Here is a 17,265-nt window from a genome sequence, read left to right on the forward strand (position 1 = left end):
AAAAACATGTTTCATTCATCCTTATTGCCTATCATAGTACTTGGCACAAAAAAAGAAAAAAGATGCTCACTTCGATGAACAAATGAATGGATGGATGGATGGATGGATGGATGGACAAATGAATGATCATTTCTATTCCACTATTTTGCCTAAATCAAGTCCATCTAAAATGGATAGAGTAGAATACAATGAGACTAAAAAAGGGAAATACCGGGGTTTTAGTACCAACTCTGAAAATACAATAATTAATTGTAGAAGTTCAGGTCTTATATCCCTATCCTTTTTATCTGTTAATATATTGGGCTGATCCCCCTTTCCTCACTGAGCAGATGAAAAACAGGCCGGGAGAGGTTCCATAGAGCCAAGGACTCCCACCTAGTGTGTAACAAGGCTGGAGTTACGGCTGGGACTCCTCACCCCAGCCAAGCTTGTGCCTGCCAGTTAGTCCAAACCTTCTAGAAGGCTTTTACCAAAGGAACAAATGGTTGATAACTTATAACACTGTGCTTCCTTATTTCTAAGATGGGAAAATGGTTCTAATGCTTCTGAAATCTGAATGCATCACACAACCTGATTTTATATAATATTTTTTGAGCACCTGCTATAAATTGATGGTGGTATGTCTTAGCAGAATTAATATGACCTCAGACTATGGAACAACTCTGCACTGTTCATGTTCCGCATGGTCCATTTAAGTAACACAACCTAGTCTCTCTTTCAGCCCCTTACTAATTCCTTACCAGGAGCCACTCTTCTCTCTCTTATTTTAAGTTTTAGAGGGTTAAACAGTCATGGAGTGGCCCAAGGTGTCCAGTTTGGTTAGTAAGCAGATAGATGTCATATTCAGGGGCAAACAAAATGGTATCATGCCCATATTGGTCAGCAGACCTAACATGACATTTTTCAAAGTCCTTTACCGTAAAAAATCAATAAGAAAGATGAGATTTTTAAAAAAATATTTAATTCGTGTATTTTAGACAGAGAAGAAAGGAGGAAAAAAAGGAGAGAAACATCAATGTGTGATTGCCTCTTGTGCGCCCCCAAGTAGGGACCTAACCCAGGCATGTGTCCTGACTGGGAATCAAACCAGTGACCCTTTGGTTCACAGGGTGGTGCTCAATCCACTGAGCCAAACCAGCCAGGGTTATAAAGGTTAGATTTTCATCTCCATATGCTTGGCTTCTTTGTTTCTCAGCTAATTCTGAACTCATAGAGGTAAAAGGTCATTATTTATTGCCCTCTGAAACTACCAACTTAGATCAACCCCCCAAAAATACACTGCAGAACTCTGTTGAAAAACAAATTTTAAAAAGTTTTTTTAGAAATTTTTATTTATTTACTTTAGAGAGAGGGGAAGGGAGAGAGAGAAAGAGGGAGAGAAATAGCAATGTGCAAGAAATACAACGATCAGTTGCCTCTCACATGTCCCCAACTAGAGACCTGGCCCATAACCCAGGCATGCGCCCTCACCAGGAATCAAACCAGCAACCTTTTGGTTTGCAGGCCAGCACTCAATCTACTAAGCCACACCAGCCAGGGCAGAAAGACAAATTTTTAAGTAGAAAACAAATAACTATACTTAAGGGAAAAAGTATCTATGAAATCAACTTTGAATAAATACGATATATATCAAGTTTGGAAATCATTAGAGGAAACATACTTGAAGAAAGACTATAGAAGGGCATGCTCAGAATGGCTGGAAACCCATCACAGAGCTAGCCATCCTCTCAAACTTGCTTATAAGTTTCATTCTGCTTCTGCAATCAGACTGGCCATTCTTGAAATCACTCTTTCCAAAAATAACTAACAAGATTAAGGCATGTTCCTTGTTTTCTTTTTCTTTAGATTTTATTTATTTTATTTTTAGAGAGAGGGGAAGGGAAGAAAAGAGGGAGAGAAACATCAATGTGTGGTTGCCTCTCGTGTGCCCCCTATTGGAGATCTGGCCCTCAACCCAGGCATGTTCCCTGAGTGGGAATCAAACTAGTGACCCTTTGGTACACTGGCCCATGCTCAATCCACTGAGCTACACCAGCCAAGGCAAGTATGTTCCTTTTTAAAGAGACCAGAGCCAATCCAGTGGTGTATGTAGCTTCTTTGGGGCTGGAAGGAAAGTCACAGCTTTAAGGAGAATTGCTGCTCTGATTTCAAGCCAGTAAGAAGAGGCTACAGACAGTCACAGAGGTCTTGATAAAAGCATGGCATGGATCTGACATGACATGCTATACTGTGCCCACCTCCCTAATTTTTCTAGCTTCCCACAGCTATCTCATTCTCTTCAAACTGATGCCTCCCTGCAGTTTCTCCATGGAGAAAGGAGCAAAATACTCGAAATTTGGACTAGACAGCACAATGAGAGCCCATGCAAATTGTGGGGAGCATGGAGATGGAAGACCAGGAAAGAAGTTGTGGGTGAGGGACTAAATGTTTTGAACAGCCTTGGTTTAAAAGAAAAATCTTGAATAACTGAATTTTTGTAATTAAAGGACTGTGGTCTGGCCATTCTTTCTCTGAAGTATATTTTGGAATATTTATCATAAGTCACTGAATTTTTCTTTTAAAACTTCAGACCTGTGGGAGTTTAATAAACCCCCACAGCAATGGTGATGCTTTAAGGTAAAAATAAAAGATTAAATATATGAGGCTTTATTTCTTCTCCAAACCCAAGTAAAGGACAGCAAAGGATATTTTTAACCCATAAACAAACAAAAACAGGGAGAATACTACAAGAATATTAGAGATACTAGCTGCAAAATACTGGAAGTTAGAATGCCGGTGAAAGAGTGGTAAATGACACAGCAAACCTGAATCTTAACTTAGTAGTGGAGAAAAAGATCCACCTCACTTTATCCCCTAGAAGCTCCAAAACTGGGGTTGGGGAAAGGATAAGCTAAGCAGGCCTGGCTGAGAAGGGCTTAGATCCCTGAATGGCCTCCCCTACTCCACACACCTGGGCTATATATGCCCATTCCCCACACACCAATAAAATAACTGGAAGTTTATTTTCTATAGAGAGTAAAAGAGAGGGCCTCTAGACTGGGGGTGGGTGTGTGGCACAGTTGAGGGGGTTAGATGAATGTATGCATATCAGATGCTGAGAGCACCAGCCATCTTCCATCTTCCCTATCTGGTTTCCGGAATGTCAGAAACCAGGCTTTTTAAAAATTTATTTTTAGAGAGAGTGGAAAAGAGGGAGAAAGACAGGGAGGGAAACATCAATCTGTGAGAGAAACATGGATCAGCTGTCCCTCTCATATCCCTTATGAGGGACCTGACCTATAACCCAGGTGACCTCTAGGTTTGCAAGACAACACCGAACCCACTGAGGCACACCAGCCAAGGTAGCAACCAGGCTTTTATCCTCCAGGCAGGAGAAGGAAAAAAGCTGACCAGCCCAAGAGGAGACAACTAAGGATTCTGACATCAGAGGTTTCTGATGACCATCCTATGAGGAAGCCCACAGTTGACAAGCCCTATGTATGCAACAGAGCTTCCAATCAGCATCTGAATCCCCTACTCCTAATGCCTGCAGACAATTCAAGGATCTCAAAGATTTTTATAAAGTGCCTTACTTAAAACCGGGACACCAAAACAAACAGAAGCAAGCAACTTAGAGGACAGTAACCATGCAAGTAGAAGAAAACTTCAAAACCACCAAATGTATACAGATTGAGAATTAAGAGAATTTATTGCAGTGCTGAAATAAGAACAGTGTAATATAAAAAAGGAGGATTTCAAAGTAAAAAGAATTAAAAACATAATGGAAGAAAGAATAACTCAATAAAAAGAGTGAGGTAGATTAGAAAGCTGAGGAAAAGTACTAGAAAGCAAAGAAAAAGAAAGATGAGAAAAAAATAGAAATCAATCCAGGAAGCCCAATAAGCAAGTAAAAGAAGCTCCAGCAAAAGACAACAGAGAAGAAAGAAAGAAAATCATCAGTTAAACAAATTGACAAAATTTGCCCAAATTTAAGGGGCACCGAGTTTCCAGACTGAAAGGACACAGGACTGTATAAATCAACCCACATCAAGATACGTCACTATGAAATTTAGAACCCTGGTGACAAAGACAAGATCCTATAAGCTTCCAAAAAGAGGGGAAAAAATCACAATATGATTAGGACATCTTCAGAGAAGCAGAGTTTAAAAAAATTTCACCTCCCATGCATATGATTCTCAGGAAGCTGCTGGAATATGTAGAGTATGCTGCAAAACGAGGCAGTAAACCAAAAGGAAGGCCCACAAGCTAATACAAGAAAGAAGCAAAGGGAACCTGGTAGAGACTGGCAATCTAGCAGCTTGATAGAGAAGGGCAATCCCAGAAGCCAGCCACGTCCCCAATAGAGAAGGCGACCAATGCCCACCAAAGCAGATTACAGGGCCTGGGGACAGATTGTTTCAAGAAGATGAAATTGAGAGAAAACCTGATAAATCTCAGCATCTTGAAAAATTTAAACAACTTTCAAAGAGTCTGGAGTTGGTAAATACATAGAAAACCAAGCAAACAGAAAAATAAACTAATGAACAAGAAGACAATTACTGACTTCATGAAAAACTACATGTGGTGCAAAAATAATAATTTAATCTAAGTTTTACTACAACTCTCAGCTCTAATAACAAACATATATAATGATGACCTAATGAAAGTTACATTAATTACATTTGGAAGATGGGATGTGGGGACGGGAGCACATGTGTGATGGAGTCTGGTGTGGGAGGGGAAGAGAGCTAAATCCTCATCTGCCAAGTGAGAAGACCAACCCTGAACAATGAAGTATCCCATTGAACTACCTGGTCCTAAAAATCAACCAATCAGCTAAAATAGATCAAAGTGGTCACTTCTGAATCAGAAGAAATAGGGTGGTGGTACTGAGGACTGCTATTTTAGAAAGGAAGTTAATAAACCCAATAGAATTAGTTGACTCTTTAAATATGTGCATTTTAAATATTAAATAAAACTAAGAGATCAGTTAATTAAAAGGTAATCTTAACATAAAACAACATTTTTGGTTCTGAGATACCATTAAAATGATAAAATATAATTTGGAAGAAAGATGCAATTTAGTGATAAGGACTAGGCACCATCCTATTAGGTAAAGGGGTTGAGGAACACAGATTGGCAGTGACAAAATAATCACGGGGATATGAACTATAGCATAGAAAATGCGACAGTAATATTGTAATAGCTATGTATGATGTCAAGTGGGTACTGAAAATATCACAGAGACCACTTTGTAAAGTATGTGTCATTATCTAACCACTATGCATACACCTGAAACTAATACAAAATGATATTGAATGTAAATTGTAATTAAAATTAAACAAAGGAAATCCTTTTAAGAATTAAATGCTGACAATGATTTTTTGGATACAAAATCAAAATTACAAGCAGCAAAAGCAAAAATAACGATGTAGGACTACATCAAACTAAAAAGTATCTGCACAGAAAAAAAAGCATTAACAAAACGAAAAAAGCAACCTACAGAATGGGAGAAAATATCTGCAAATCATACATCTGATAAGAGGTTAATATTCAGAATATATAAAAAAAACTACAACCCAACAACAAAACATTAAAAAATACAAATTGAAACGACAAGGAGATATCACTTCACACCTATTAAAATGGCTATCATTGAAAAAGACGAGGGACTGCTGGGCAAGACAGCAGCATAGGTAAATATATAACTACTACAACTAGAATACAGAACAACCATGATTCAGAACTCCCTGAAATTTGGTAGTTCTGAATGAAAGTCCTACAACTAGGGAATTAAAGAGGAAGCTATATCAAGACTATAGGGGAAGCAGAGACATAGAATGGGCTGCTCCCATACCCATGTGTGGCAGATAAAAATTGGGGGGAATATCTTGGTTGTAGATGTCCCATCTGAGGAAAGAGGGATTCTAGGCCCAAACCAGGCACCCTGTCCCAGGGTTCCTGTGCCAGGAAGAAAATTCCCCATAATTTCTGGCTATAAAAACTAGCAGGATTTGAGGCTGAAGGAGAGAGAGGGATTCTGGCTTCCCAAACAGTTCCTCTTAAAGGGTCCACACATAGACTTATTGTGACCTATTCCCTCTGAGCTCCAGTCCTGGGGCAGCATCATGAAAGGCACCAGACATACAGGGAGTAACTAAATTGTCCAGCATCAGGGCAAGAGCTGGGGAGGAAGCTTTCTCCCAGACAGAAGTGCTGGTAGAAGTCACCGTTCCCTTTCTGAGCCCTCCCCGCAAAGAGCTAGCAGTCAGTCTCATATCTGAGACTTTATCAACCTGGCTCACACGCCCTACCCTGGTAATTCCCTGAGGCCCCACCCCACCCAACCTTCAGGCTCACCTAAACTGTTTCCAGTGGCTTTTCCACACCAATGGCCTGTGTTAGCTCAGGCATCAGATTTTCCTAAATCATGCTTTCCTAAAGAAGCATCTGGATTCAGTAAGCCCATACCTCTTGCTAAGTGGCCTTAGGTTCAGCACTTGCAGCAGCTGGCTTTGGTTTGCAGCTTGGCTCCACCTGGCCACTTCCAAGCCCAGCACAAGTAGCAGCCAACTGCAGATCGCTTTATAGCTAATGATGGGTAGACCTGGGTGGAACACAGGTGGCCTGCATCTCCTGGGGGGACCCAGAGCCACAGCATCCAGTGGACAGCTTCAGACTATGTTGAAACATCATCACTCAACCACCTCTACAAATGACACAAAGGGCAGACTTAGTGGGCACCAGAACCCTGCTGAAATAAGTGCTACTCTGAGGGGCATGCCCCTGCACAGCTGATCCTCAGCAATGGTCGGAAGTTGGTGGTCACAGCCATTCCTTGAAGCTGCCTGGACTGGGTAAATCACTCCCATTGACATGTCAATAGCAATCAGGGCTCAACTATAACAGAAGGATGTACACAGAGGGGGTAAATCTCCAGTGCTCAGCTTGGGTGATCAGGGATGCTGTGCTACTGAACTTTACAGGACACCTACCTATTAAGCCACTCTACCAAGCTTGGGAGACATAGCAGCTCCACCTAATACACAGAAACAAACACAGGGAGGTTATCAAAATGAGGAGACAAAGAAACATATCCCAAAAGAAAGAACAGAATAAAACTCCAGAAAAAGAACTAAACAAAATGGAGACAACAATCTACTAGATGCAGGGTTCAAAACACTGGCTATAAGGAGGGTCAATGAACTTAGTGGGAACATCAACAGCATAAAAAGGACCAGTTAGAAATGAAGGATACACTAACTAAAATGAAGATTAATTTACAGGGAACCAACAGTAGAGTAGATGAAGGCAAGAGTTAAATCAGCAATTTGCTATACAAAGAAACAAAACACAATCAATCAGAACAAAAAGAAAAAAGAACACAAAAAAATGATGATAGTGTAAGGAGTCTCTGGGACAACTTCAAGTATACCAACATTCACATCATGGGGGTGCTGGAAGGAGAAGAGAGAGAGCAAGAACTTGAATACCTATTTGAAAAAATAATGACAGAAAACTTCCCTAATCTGGTGAAGGAAATAGACACATGAGTCCAGAAAGTGCAGAGAATCCCAAACCAGATGGACACAAAGAGGCCCATACCAAGACACATCATAATTAGAATGTCAAAGGTTAAAGACAAAGAGAACTTTAAAAGCAGCAAGAGAAAAGCAGTTAGTTATCTATAAGGAAGCTCCTATAAGACTGTCAGCTGATTTCTCAACAGAAACTTTGCAAGCCAGAAGGGATTGGCAAGAAATATTCAGTGATGAAAAGCTAGGACCTACAATCAAGATTACTCTACCCTGCAAAGCTATCATTTAGAATTAAAGTACAGATAAAGAGCTTCCTAGACAAGAAAAAGCTAAAGGAGTTCACCACCATCAAACCAGATGCCAGATAAAGGCAAGGGCTGGACCTCAGTGGCACAGATATAAAGAATTGTGTTTATAAGCACAGATTTTAGGATGATTCCACAAAATAATAGTAATCATTTATTGAGCACTTGGTGAGCTTCACACGTATTATCTCCAGTCCTCCCTAAAACTGCTTTTGATGAGTTTCATTATTTTCCATCTTTCCCATGTAAAGGAATTGAGGCCCAGAGATGATAAAAACCTTACTCAAGATGACACAGATAGAAAATGACTGAGCTAAGATTGAAACTCAGGTCTTTCTGGCTTTTTACGTGCTTTTTTTCAGTTTCTCTAAGATCACAGAGAGCTAGCTGCATACCCCAGCTCTGTTCCCCAACAGGATGTGTCTAAGAGCAAAAGGAAGAACTTCAAAAATATGTTCAGCTTCCTGGTCTTAACATCCTGAAATGAAATGTTAAAGGGTCTCCTTTAAGAAGAGGAAGACAAAAAGGTAAAAAAATATTAACAGTAGAATGGCAATAAATACATATCTATCAACAATTGAATCTAAAAAGCAAAGTAAATGAACAAGCAGAACAGAAACAGACTCAGAGACACAGAAAACATTTTCACAGTTGCCAGATTGGGGGGCAGATAAGCAATAATGGTGAAGGGATTAAGAACTACAAAGTGGTTGTTACAGAATAGTCATGGGGATTTAAGGTACAGCATAGGAAATGTAGACAATGATATTCTAATAACTACGTATGGTGTCAGATGGATGAGAGATTTATTGAGATGATCACTTAGTAAGTTATGTAATGTCTAATCACTGGGGTGTACACCTGAAACTAATATAGTGAATGTATGTCAACTGTAATTGAAAAATAAAAATGATTTAAAATAATAAAAAAAGAAGAGATAAGTGTTGACAAGGATATGGAGAAAAGGGAACCCTTGTGCACTGTTGGCGGGAATATAAATTAGTATAGCCACTATGGAAAACAGTATGGAGGTTTCTCAAAAAATTTAAAAATAGGACTACCATATGATCCAGCACTTCCACTCAGGGATATTTATCCAAATGAAATGAAATCACTATATCAAAGAGATACCTGCACTCTCATGTTCATGCAGCCATTGAACATGAGAGTGCAGTCATTATTATTTTCAATGACTCAGTCATTATTTTCAATGACTAAGCCATGGAAACAACCTAAGTGTCCACTGTGTAATGAATGGATAAAAACACGATGTATATTAATGGAATATTATTCATACATAAAAAAGGAAATCCTGCTATTTGTGACAATATGGATGGACTTCGAGAGCATCATTTTAAGTAAAATAAGTCAAAGAAAGACAACTACTGTACAAGACCTCATTATATGTAAAAATCTAAAAAAACAAACTCAATAAAACAGAAAGTAGACTGATGACTGACAGGAGCAGGGGTTTCAGAGGAAGTTGAGGGGAAATGAGTGATAGTATTCAAAGGACAGATGCTTCTAGTCATAAGATAAATAAGCCCTAAGGTTGTAATGTACAGCAAGGTGACTGTTAACAATACTGCACTGTATATAGTTAACAATACTGTATTCTATATTTTAAAATTGCTAAGAGAGTAGACCTTCAGAGTTCTCATCACGAACAACAAAACTATGTGAGGTGATGATTGTGTTAACTAACCTTATTGTGGTAACTGTTTCATAATATACAGCATCTGGCAGAAGTAACACCGGCTTAAGTATGATTGGTAGAGTAATAATATGGGTGTAATAATTTATTGTTTTAATTGGAACATTTCACCTAAGGTGCCATATGGTATGCTTGAATGTGATACTGTTATGTTATAGAATTACATACTTATGATTTTGTAATAAAAAAGGGGTGTTATTTGTGCCAAATCCTATGTACATATATCAAATCATCACATTGTATACCTTAAACTTATATGATGTTAGATGTCAGTTATATCTCAATCAATCTAGGGAAGTGGGAGAATGAAACACTATATGCAATAAGCTTTCTCCCTGTATTCTGTATTAAATTTTTGACCTGATTTTTTTTTCTGCCTCTCTGGTTCTTGTACCACCCACCTAGCACACTGAGAAGATGAAACTTTTTGGAAACAGCAGGAACTGAAACTGTTTTCAATAAACACTGCTAATGGAATAAGAGGTATCTGTTAGACGCCTGCACAAGGTCATAGAGAAGCCGCACAGAGCGCCCAGTTACATCATGTCCCAGCTCCTTTCTCAGAATGTCTGTACACTCACGGTATATGGGGAGGGCAGTGGAGGCTGCAAATGGATGTGGCAGGAGAAAGGAATGAGATTAGCAATTAAAAAAAGTCAGAAACCTTAAATGACCTGGAGTTTGGAAGTAAGATAGCAAAAGTGTTAACAGAATCTGAGTCAAATCCAGCAATAATATTTTAAAACTGGCATTGCTCCTTCACAGTTTTCTCTGAAGATAAATAATGGGGGAAAAGGGATTTTGCTGGGGGGGGGGGTGATATATTGAAAACATCACCCAAACTCATATTTTATATGATCAAAATTATTTTCTACTATGTAGCCCTTAAGATTTTTAATTTTCTGATTCCTAAAGTTCCTCTACTCAGTGAGCTCATGAGGAATAAACTGTTTCATACTTCAAGCTTTTAAAGTGAAATGTTTTTTAGAATACCAAGTGACAGTCAAATAGGGGCAAGATCAATAGGCTGGCCAAATAAGAACGAGCCAGGAGCTCACTTCCCAAAGACCCTGGCTGGATTCTTTGTAAAAGTTTCTTAAAGGTGTTCAGCCCTGGGCTTCCTGCCCAACCCTGGGTGAATGCTGAAGCTGATGCTGTGACAACTGCCTGCTTCCAGTACTTTGGCGGGGTAGGGGTTTACTAGTTCACTACTCTTAGAGCATATCTAGTATCTTTATGGGATAGAAAAATGGCTTTTGAGATGCCTGTTATGGATTATTGCAGTGAGCCCCATCTTGCATGAAGACTACCTAAAGCCACAGGGAATACCTGATTTCATCTTCAAACCCAAATGCAAAAAAGGCAAAATAACAAGGTAGAAATACTGCGCCAGAATGCAGAGCATACATTCACTCCAAAGACAAAGAGAGATAATTTCTGGATTATCTATTGCTTGGGAGAAGCCTACCTTGCATAGAGAATTGATGAAGAGCATGTTTATTTTTAGTGTGCCTATTAATTTAGTTCCAGCTCTGGAATCTGACTACTGGAATTCAATTGCCTGCTCCACACTTACCAGTTTAGACATAGTACTTAATCTCTCAATGCATCAGTTTTCTCATCTATAATAAGGGAATGATCATAGTATCTACCTCATAGGGCTATGTGAAGATTAGGGTAGATAATGTGTATAGAAATCACTAAGGCATGGTAAGTGACACACAGTAAGTGCTGAAGAAATCTTAACTACCTTTGTCTTAATAGCTGCCTCCCCCTGTTGCTTAGGCTGATTCTTCAGAGGCAGAGACGAAATATGTAGAAAGTATGGCTGCCACATGTGCACCAAAGCCTATGGCCTGATGAGGCCCACATATGGGGTTTAAGTTTGAATGGCATTAAAACTAGTGCAAACAAAGCAATCCATTTAAAGGAGAATGACAGCCCAAAAGGGGGCATGCTGCATGACTTCACATAGAATGGGCCATTTGGAGACTATTTAAATGGTGTTTACTTTAAATGAGCCATCCTCAATGAAACAGACAGTGAATGCCTTCATTTCCCTTTTTGATTCAATCTACTTGCCCTAGACTCCCTTGCTGCACCAGCTGCAAAACAAAGAGAACACACTGTACTTGAATTAACCTAGAGTTTTTCCTCTGCAGAGGCTAGAAGCCCATCACACCACTGGCTTATTTCAGGGCCAGGCCTGGAATCATCAGCAAGATGAGCAGGGAGTGAAGGGGTGATGGCAACAAGAAGGGGCCCAGAGGAAGCGGCGCTCCCAGACTGTGCAGGCCTGAGCAACCACCCAGCTACCCTCCCTCTGCTTCTTCAGGAAGTTCCCGAGCACCTCAGTGCGGCCTTCTCAGACTGGAACTGATTTAGGGGGTGAAATTCTTAGACTTCAGTTGGCTCACTAATAAGACAGAGATATCATATCAGATATTGTTCTTATAATCACATTGGCAGCTGCTACAAGATCCAAAGAGACATTCTCATCTCTGAAACAGGACTGAAATTTTCCTTACAGATGGCAGTTTTCTGTAGCTATGGTAAATATTTGCTACGGGTCGCTTTTCAAAATCATAGGAAGCAGTCTAAAATTGTTTTGAAAATAATTATAACTACAAAGTGTTAGAACAATTACAATAATCATTTTCTTCATTTACTACTCCAAAAAAATGCCATGAATAATTCTGAAAATCCTGTCTTCCAAGGGAAGAAGAGTGAAGGGAAAAGAAGAACATGATGGAGTTTTCAGTTCATGGTTGAGGGAAATTTTTTTATGCAATACTCGTGAAAAACTTTGCTAATTATGTGCCAAAATAATTTTTATGAAAAGAAAAATAATATGAGAAAAACATCACAATACTGTAGTCAATTTTACCTATCAATCATACCCACTAATAGTAAATTAAATACATAATGTATGTAAAGACATTGTCCTATTCTTACGGGGGTCCTGGATAAACTCACTGAACACACAGCAAAGACACAGCCACATCACACAACAACTCTGCTCCACAGAGCCAAAAATAGATGATTTACCTTTGCAAAGTCAGGCATCGAACAGAATTTCTTGTATTTAAAGTCATTATTTTCACTGAAAATTTAAATAGGCACTTAAGTTCTTCCAATTCAAATAATCCACTTTATCTTTTTAAAATATATTATTGATTATGCTATTACAGCTGTCCCATTCCCCCCCCCATTATTCCCCTCCACCCTGCACACCCCCTCCCACCCACATTCCCCCTTTTTAGCTCGCGTCCATACATATAAGTTCTTTGGCTTCTACACTACTTATACTATTCTTACCCTCCCCCCGTCTATCTTCTACTCACCATCTATGCTGCTTATTCTCTGTACCTTTTTTCCCTCTCTCCCCACCCACTCCCTGCTGATAACCTTCCATGTGATCTTCATTTCTGTCATTCTGCTCCTGTTCTACTATTTGCTTAGTTTGTTTTTGTGTTTTGTTTAAGGTTCAGTTGTTAATAACTGTGAGTTTGCTGTCCTTTCACTGTTCATATTTTTTATCTTCTTTTTCTTAGACAAGTCCCTTTAACATTTCATATAATAAGGGCTTGGTGATGATGAACTCCTTGAACTTGACCTTATCTGGGAAGCACTTTATCTGCCCTTCCATTCTAAATGAAAGCTTTGCTGGATTGAGCAATCTTGGATATAGGTCCTTGCCTTTCATTACTCGGAATATTTCTTGCCAGCCCCTTCTTGCCTGCAAGGTCTCTTTTGAGAAATCAGCTGACAGTCTGATGAGAACTCCTTTTTAGGTAACTGCCTCCTATTCTCTTGATGCTTTTAAGATTCTCTCCTTATCTTTAATCTTGGCTAATGTAATTATGATGTGCCTTGCTGGGTTCCTCTTTGAGTCCAACTTCTTTGGGACTCTCAGAGCTTCCTGGACTTCCTGGAAGTCTATTTTTTTGCCAGATTGGGGAAGTTCTCCTTCATTATTTGTTCAAATAAGTTTTCGGTTTTTTTGCTTCGCCTCTTCCCCTTCTGGTACCCCTATAATTCGAATGTTGGAACATTTAAAGATGTTCTGGAGGTTTCTAAGCCTTTTCTCTTTTATTGAATTCTTGTTTCTTCATTTTGTTCTGGTTGAATGTTTTTTTCTTCCTTCTGGTCCACACCATTGATTTGAGTCCCAGTTTCCTTCTAGTCATTTTTGGTTCCCTGTACATTTTCCTTTATTTCAGTTAGCATAGTCTTCATTTTTTCATCTAATTTGTGACCAAATTCAACCAATTCTGTGAGCATCCTGATTACTGGTGTTTTGAACTATGCATCTGATAGGTTGGCTATCTCTTCATCACTTAGTTGTATTTTTTCTGGAGCTTTGATCTGTTCTCTCATTTGGGCCATTTTTTTTTTGTCTTGGCACGTCTGTTACGTAGTAAGGGGTGGAGCTTTAGGTGTTCACCAGGTCAAGGGGACCCACATTGCTGTGTTGTGACACTATGTGTGGGGGAGGGGTCCAAGAGGGAACAATGCTGCTTGCTCCGCTCTGTGTCCCCACTAGCCACAATCAAATTGGGTACTTCTGGTGCTAATTCCTGGGTGGGTGGACTTGTGTACATTCTAGGACCCTGTAGGTCTCTCCAATGAACTTTTCTATGAGGCTGGGAGTTTCTCCTGCTGCTACCTCAACCCCCACCTATGTTTTCAATCAGAGGTTTAAGGCTTTATCTCCCCACACTGAAATGCTGGGTTGCGTGGTGGTCTGTCTAGGTCCTGAGCTGTTCCTCCTGGTTTATCTGTAAGTGACTGTAGGACCGCCCAGTCCGCAATCTGCTGCCTCCCCAGGCCTGCCAGCCACTGCTTTGCCGCAAGTCCTTTCTGCCTGGCTGCCTGTCTCCTCCCCTTCTACCAGTTTGGATGAATATTTCTTCTTCAACTTCTTGGTTGTCAGACTTCCATACAGTTCAATTTTCTGGCAGTTCTGACTGTGTTTTGTTTTTGAATTTGTTGTTGTCCTTCTCTTGGGTATGCACAGTATGTCTATGTACTACTCCTCCATCTTCGCCAGAAGGCCCCACTTTATCTTTTAATCTTTTCCACTATAGTTTAGACAACAGCATAAAGTATTCAGAAACACCAAATTGAGACATGCTTTTATTTACACATCATATTTCTCTACTTAATAATCCCTGCTGCTTTCCTACCTCAAGATTGTTTCTTTCTACTTCTGGTCAAGATGGAGGCGTAGGTAGAGACCATTCCCTTCCTCTCACAACCAAAAGGAGGATAACAACCAATCTAAAGTCGGTAAACAACCAAAAGAGCCAGAAAAATCAAACTGTATAGAACTCTGACAACAAAGGAATTAAAGAAAAAAATCAATGAAAACAACCAAACCTGTAAGGCAGTAGACCTCTCCAGCTGACTCAGAAAAACCCCAGCAACTGGAGAACCTTGGGGGCAGGGCTGGCTGCCGAGCTCAGCGGAGCGGGCTGTGTGGGAGGGGCTGACTTAAGGAGACTCAGAGGTGGCTGTGGGCTACAGTGGTTGCAGCGGTGGGGGAAACTCCCAGTCTAACATTATTGTCCGTTGAAAACAGACCTTACAGGCAAGAAGGAGCTGGAAAGAAGTATTCCAAGTCATGAAATCCAAAGACCTACAGCCAAGATTGTTCTATCCAGCAAAGCTTTCATTTAGAATGGAAGGGCAGATAAAGTGCTTCTCAGATAAGATCAAATTCAAGGAGTTCACCATCACCAAGCCCTTATTATATGAAATGTTAAAGGGACTTATCTAAGAAAAAGAAGATAAAAATATGAATAGTGAAAGGACAGCAAACTCAGTTATTAACAACCACACCTGAAACAAAAGCAAACCAAGAGGACAGCTAGATCAGGAGCGGAACCATAGAAATGAAGATCACATGGAGGGTTAGCAACAGGGGAGTGGGAGGAGGAGAAGGGGGGAGAAGGTACAGAAAATAAGTAGCATAGATGGTAGGTGGTAAATAGATGGGGGGAGGGCAAGAATAGTAGGGGAAATATAGAATCTAAAGAAGTTGAGACACGTGGTTATAAACTAAAGGGGGGAATGGTGGAGGAGGGGTGTGCAAGGTGGAGGGGAATGAAGGGGGGAATAGAACAAGTGTAATGGTATAATTAATAAAATATTTTTAAAAAAGTAAAACAGAAAAGGGCACCAGAGACAAGCAGGTGAGCCACACTGTTCCCTCTCTTGCCCCTCCCCCACAGGCAGCCTCGCAGGGCTCAGCAAAGAAGGTTGCCTAGCTGGCCTGAATCCCTAAGGCCCCGCCCCCTTACAACCTATCAACTGCGCCAAGACAAAGAAATATGGCCAAATGAAAGAACAGAGTAAAGCCTCAGAAAGAGAGCTAAGTGAAGAGGTGATTGCTAACCTATCTGATCAAGAATTTAAAGCCCTAGTAATCAAAATGCTCACAGATCTGATTGAGCTTGGTCAAAAACTGAAAAAACAAATGAAGGATACCCAAAATGAAATAAAGCAGAATGTTCAGGGAACCAACAATGACAGGAAGGACACCAGGACTTACAGCAATGATTTGGAACAAAAGGAAAAAATAAACATCCATCCGGAACAAAATAAAGAAATAAGAATTTGAAAAAGTAAAGAGACTCTTACAAACCTCTGGGACAACCTGAAACATTCCAATATCCAAATTATAGGGGTACCAGAAGGAGAAGAGGAAGACCAAGAAATCAAAAACTTATCTGAACAAATAATGAAGGAAAACTTCCCCAATCTGGTGAAGGAAATAGACTTCCAGGAAGTCCAGGAAGCTCAGAGAGTCCCAAAGAAGTTGACCTCAAAGAGGAACACACCAAGGCACATCATCATCAAGTTAGTTACCCAAGATGAAAGATAAAGAGACAATCATAAAAGCAGCAAGAGAAAAGAAGACAGTTACCTACAAAGGAGTTCCCATAAGACTGTCAGCTGATTTCTCAAAAGAAACCCTGCAGGCAAGAATGGGCTGGAAAGAAATATTTGAAGTCATGAAAGGCAAGGACCTACATCCAAGATTAATCTATCCAGCAAAGCTTTCATTTAGAATGGACGAGCAGATAACATGCTTCCCAGATAAGGTCAAGTTCAAGGAGTCCACCATCACCAAGCCCTTATTATATGAAATGTTAAAGGGATTTATCTAAGAAAAAGAAAATAAAAAATATGAACAATAAAGTGAAAGAAACTCACAACTATCAACAAATAAACCTAAAATAAAATAAAAACAATGAAAAAAAACTAAGCAAACAATCAGAACGGGAAGAGAATTAGAGAAATGGACATCACACAGAAGGATTTCAGTGGGGAGGGATATGGGAGAGGGAGGAATAGGGGGGTAACAGTACATGGAAGAAGAAGCATAATTAGCAGGCATAAGGTAGACAGGGAGAGATAAAAAATGGTATGGGAAATAGAGGGCTTGAACAACTTATATGTAAAACCCATGGACATGAACTAAGGGAGGGAAATGCTAGAGGGTTGGAGGGGCAGGGCGGGGGGGGATAGAGGGGGGAAAATTGGGAAAGCTGTTACAGCATAATCAATAAAAATATTTTAAAAGCCCTGGCTGCTGTGGCTGCTCACTGGGTTGAGCGCTGGCCTGTCAACCAGTTCGATTCTTAGTCAGGGCACATGCCTGGGTTGCAGGCCAGGTCCCCAGTAGAGGGCACAGGAGAGGCAACCACACATTGATGTTTCT

The 17,265-nt window shown here is 40.0% G+C and overlaps 1 protein-coding gene across 5 annotated transcripts in view; it reads right to left on the reverse strand.

The window, feature by feature from the left end:
- Positions 1-17,265, reverse strand: part of AOPEP (aminopeptidase O (putative)) — a 426,177-nt gene that overhangs the window by 328,608 nt on the left and 80,304 nt on the right. The window lies entirely within an intron of this gene.

This window comes from Sturnira hondurensis, unplaced genomic scaffold (assembly GCF_014824575.4).
Source record: "Sturnira hondurensis isolate 20B ecotype Veracruz unplaced genomic scaffold, ASM1482457v3 Scaffold0008860, whole genome shotgun sequence".
In the NCBI taxonomy this organism is placed as follows: domain Eukaryota; kingdom Metazoa; phylum Chordata; class Mammalia; order Chiroptera; family Phyllostomidae; genus Sturnira; species Sturnira hondurensis.